The sequence below is a fragment of the Echinops telfairi genome, unplaced genomic scaffold (assembly GCF_000313985.2).
Source record: "Echinops telfairi isolate 266 unplaced genomic scaffold, ASM31398v2 ScPeMD7_7468;HRSCAF=8506_0, whole genome shotgun sequence".
NCBI classification, from domain to species: domain Eukaryota; kingdom Metazoa; phylum Chordata; class Mammalia; order Afrosoricida; family Tenrecidae; genus Echinops; species Echinops telfairi.
Genome location: NW_022111369.1, coordinates 5,993,436 through 5,997,892, shown reverse-complemented (window position 1 = coordinate 5,997,892; position 4,457 = coordinate 5,993,436). Strand labels below are relative to the sequence as shown.

At 43.2% G+C, this 4,457-nt stretch overlaps 1 long non-coding RNA gene across 1 annotated transcript in view; it reads left to right on the top strand.

The window, feature by feature from the left end:
* The first annotated feature begins 580 nt into the window (after positions 1–580).
* Positions 581–4,457, top strand: part of LOC123520993 — an 11,862-nt gene continuing 7,985 nt past the window's right edge. The window contains exon 1 of the long non-coding RNA XR_006679503.1: positions 581–705. This is a non-coding gene — a long non-coding RNA (uncharacterized LOC123520993). The remainder of the gene's footprint in view (positions 706–4,457) is intronic.

The following is a 4,457-nucleotide window of genomic DNA, read 5'->3' as shown; positions in this document are numbered from 1 at the left end:
TTGTGTCAGTCCATGTCACTGAGGGCTTTCCTCTTGTCCCCTGCCACTCCACTTTACCAAGCATGACATCCTTCTCCAAGGATTGGTCTCTCCTGACAACATGCCCAAAGTATGTAAGGTGACGTCTTTCCCATTCCTGCCTCCAAGGAGCACTCTGACCTTACCTGTTCTGATACAGATCGGTTTGTCCTTTTAGCAGTCCATGATACTTTCAATATTCTTCTCCAGAACCACAATTCCAATGCATCAACTAATCTATCGTTTTCCTTGTTACTGTTTTTCTATTGCTGTGTCCTCAGTACCTAGGTAGCTCAATAGACAGCTGGAATGGATGAATGCAAAGGTACCTCCCAACCTCTCAGAACCTTGGAAAGAGTGAAAGGTTGTCTGGCAACTCGTATTCTAGACTGAAGAAAAGAATAACTTCAAACACCAGGGATACACTAATTGTACTAACTCCCCCCGCCCCTTTTATACACTTCCCTACATTTCAATAGCAAAAAATCCTTGCTCCTGACCATCATTGTGAGACGTGAACGGTTTTGTTTGGCTTTTGAAATTGTCTCACATTTTTGTCTTCATTGCAGGCAGCGGAAGCTGCTGTCAACGCCCCTGAAGAATCCCTATGAAGAGTCGAGCGGGGATGTGAGCAGCAGCACGCCCCCACCTGACGAGGATGGGGCGTCTTCTCGCCCCCAGCCTTGGGTAATGCAATCAAAGCAGACGGAGCACAGACCTGGATTAATATTAATCCCACTTTGGGTTTCTTTACTCTTCGTTGAGTTCAGGGAAGCCCGAATCTATCGGAACTCCTGGCTGCTGTTAACATCAGCCCAAACCCCAGACACGAGTAACCTTTTGTGTTTTTCTCCCTCCAAAAGTGTAGTGGAATTTGTTTTAGGTGCAAAGACCTCTTGCTTGCTCCATGACAAACACATCTTCCCTGGTTTTTCAAATATTGATGGTGGTTCTTGGTTTCTTACTCAGTGTTTGTACGTTTATTTTTATATTACTATTGTTTTATCCTTACCACTTCATTTTGTTTTTGTTCTTTATTGTTTCTGTTGGGTTTACCAGTTTGTGAAGCACAGGAGTGTATGCATAGAGCTAATAACTGATACAAGAGTTTGTAGGAGATGTAGGGGAGGGTGTGTGTGTGTGGGAGAAATAAGGAGGGTGATTGCATTTCGGGAGTAAACAGTGAAGGTGGGAGGGAGAGAGAACACTAGAACTGAAGGTGATGACACAACTCATTTTAAAGGGGATTTACTCATGGGGGAAAAGAAAATGCTTTGAAGTTGATTGTGTTCATGATTGTACAATTCTCCTTGATATGATTGAACTATTGAATTGTGTGATGTGTGGATTAAGTGCCAATGAAACATTTTTTAAAAGTGGGCGGAGGCGCATAGTAGAATGGGCAATTCAAGACACTTCTCTAAATCACCTAGGTCCGTGACCGATCTTGAAACACTCAAAGGCAGGCTTGGCAGAGGCGCAGGAAAGCTGGACTACGAATAAGGAAGAGAGAAGAATTGCCGCATTTGAATTATGGTGCTGATGAAAAATATTGACTATCCCACGGCTGCCAGAAGGATGTGTGTCGAAGGATGTCGAGCTAGAATGCTTATTTTAGAAGCGAAGATGTTGCTCACTTTAGACACATCTTCAGAAATGATCGATGGCTACAAAAAGACACCGTATTTGGTGAAGTAGAGGGTCAGTGAAAATGAGGAGAAACTGACCTACCCACGATTGGGAGGTTGGTGGCGAGCTCAACGGCATTTCATTCTGACTCACGGAGGAGTGCCGTGAGTTAGGGCCAACTGGACAACGAACTACAAGGAGCGCTCTTGGGATGGTGAAGGGAGTTGTCTTTTCTAGAAAGCTCAGGAAGAACTTCTTATCTGGTTTAGTGTTTGCGATTGGTGTTCTTCGTGACATGAAGGTCCATAGAAGATCCAAAACTGTTGGTAAATAGGAAAGAGCTCTCAGGAAGCAACTAGGAGAGAAGGAACGGCACTGTGTGGCATCTTTCGGCATCATTTCTCCCATTCCCAAATTCACCTTCTCGCTGTCCCGTGTCAGAGTTCTCACTAACAAGTGATCATCTCTCCTTGCCTGTGACAGACATTTCAAGTATACTTATTTTGTGTGTGTGTTAAAATTGAATGCTAAACTAAGACAGAAAAATGGTGTATTAGTCTGGGGACTTTAGAGAAACAAATCCACAGATACTCATGTATAAGAGAGAGTTTTATATAAAGGATAAGTGCACATCAATAAAACATCCCAACCCAGTGCTCCCCAAGCCCACAGGTCCAACATTAATCTGTATGTCGACACCAAGCCACAAAGTCCTCCTCCATCTCATGATGCCGACTGCAGGAGGAAAGCCGAATCAGTGAATGTGTAAGCATCTCGGCACTGGCAGGGGTTTCAACATGGCTGCTCCAGTGTAGGTCCATCCAGCTTCTCCTTGGGGTTGTCTCCCAGGAAGTGAGCCTTGCCAGCTGAAGCCGGGAACAGGCTAAGGCAGCTGCACCCTGGTCCGACCATCACAAAGCAAGAGACGAGAACTAGAAAGGCGAGGCTCACTTAGCCATTTATCCCTCCGCCCTTCAATTAACCCCACATATGTTTATCCGCCAGGTTGGCACAATAAACTAACAACCTCAGTTAGCTTCCCACTATTTGTCGGACCCTGCTTTTTCTTCAATATGGTGAGCAGTTTGAATTAGATGGTCTCCAAGATCTCTGTGTGACTACAGATTTCTTAAGTCTGTATTGCTGGGTGGATTTAGCTGTAAAATGTCCTCAGTTCTTTGAGGCCTTGTGGGTTTCAAATTACCCAAATTGCCCTCCTCACCTGGGTGGTACCAGAGGTACCAGCCAAAAGGCTGCCTGTTTGAACCCACTTAGAAGTACTCAGGAAGATGACAGGGAATGTGCTTCTGAAAGGCCATGTCCTTGAACACTCTGTCAATACTTCCCACAGCTGGAATGGCAATGAGTTGGAATTACTTGCAGGCAATGAATAATACTTACCAGTCTCTACAGTACTCCCTTCATATTTGGGGCAGCACATTTAATTCATCTTATGTAAATCAGAAGAGAGCAGGAGAAACACAATCTGTGTGTTTTCAGTGTTTTGAAAAACCAAAGACATTGGCTGCTGTCATGAGCAGCTTGTGGGCGCAGAGCTATGTTTGGCGGCCGGAGGCTGCTGAGCACGGCCCTTCCCAGTCATCACAGCTGTCCTCCACAGCAACTGCTGCTGCAGATCCTCCTGAGAGCAGGCGGGAGTCAGAACCCAAACTAGGCAGAGGGGCAGCAGAAACAAATCGGGTTCCATCAGCTGCCTTTCCCATCTCTGGAATGCCCCTAGCATGGTAGGGGGGTGGGGGTGAGGCAGAGATTCTACCACGTGGCAATGTCAGGGGAGGTGCCATCAAAATGTCTGCAGAATTTCTGTTCCATTTTTAGCAGAAATGTATTGAGTTTTATAAAAAGATCCCTGTAGTTAGTTAAAACAACAAGAGCATTTTTGTAAGTCCGCTTTGCGTGTGTCACTACAAGGCTAAAACTCGAGGCTAATCTATTTTTTGAACCTTGTGTTCTGGTCAGAGCTGCCATGATTACTGAATTACAAGGATGCTTGAAATTGCATGGTTTCATCTGTTGCTCGCTCTGTAAGTACCACTGACATTTTTGTTCCAGTGGGTTTTGCTTGTCACTGTGTTTTGCGGTGTCATTTTGCTTCCAGTGTGTTCATAGTTGGTGATTATGGTGATTAGAAAATCTTCTGGTGTTTTAGCTACAATATTGTGATACATTGGATTTGTCAACTAATATTGATAAAAATTCGAAACTGAAGCAAAATCTAAAGGAAAAGGAAGAGAAAACCAAAAAATAGTCTTCTTTAGGGTTACTAATAACAATGCTTAAGCCAATCACGTAATTCAGCGGTTCTCAACCTGTAGGTCGCAACCCCTTTGGGGGTCAAACGACCCTTTTACAGGGGCCACCCGATTCATAACAGTAGCAAAATCACAGTTATGAATTTTGTAATTTGAAGTAGCAAAAAAAATACTTTTATGGTTGGAGTCACCACACATGAGGAACTGTATGAAAGGGTCGCAGCATTAGGAAGGTTGAAAACCACTGATGTAATTCAATGTAGGAAGATTGTACAACATCTATAAAAAATATTCATATACCAAAAAAATTCATATATCTAAGAAATATTATACTGAAGCAATAAACAATTGTGTTTATCACATTCTATGATTTTAATAGATAGTAGACATTAGTATGTGGTCTGGTATGATTTTGAACTGATTCTGGCAGTGAGGTTTTTTTTCTTTTTTTAATAATTAAATCATTTTATTGGAGGGGGCTTGTAAAATTCTATCACAATCCACACATACATGTCAAGACATACATTTGTTGCCATC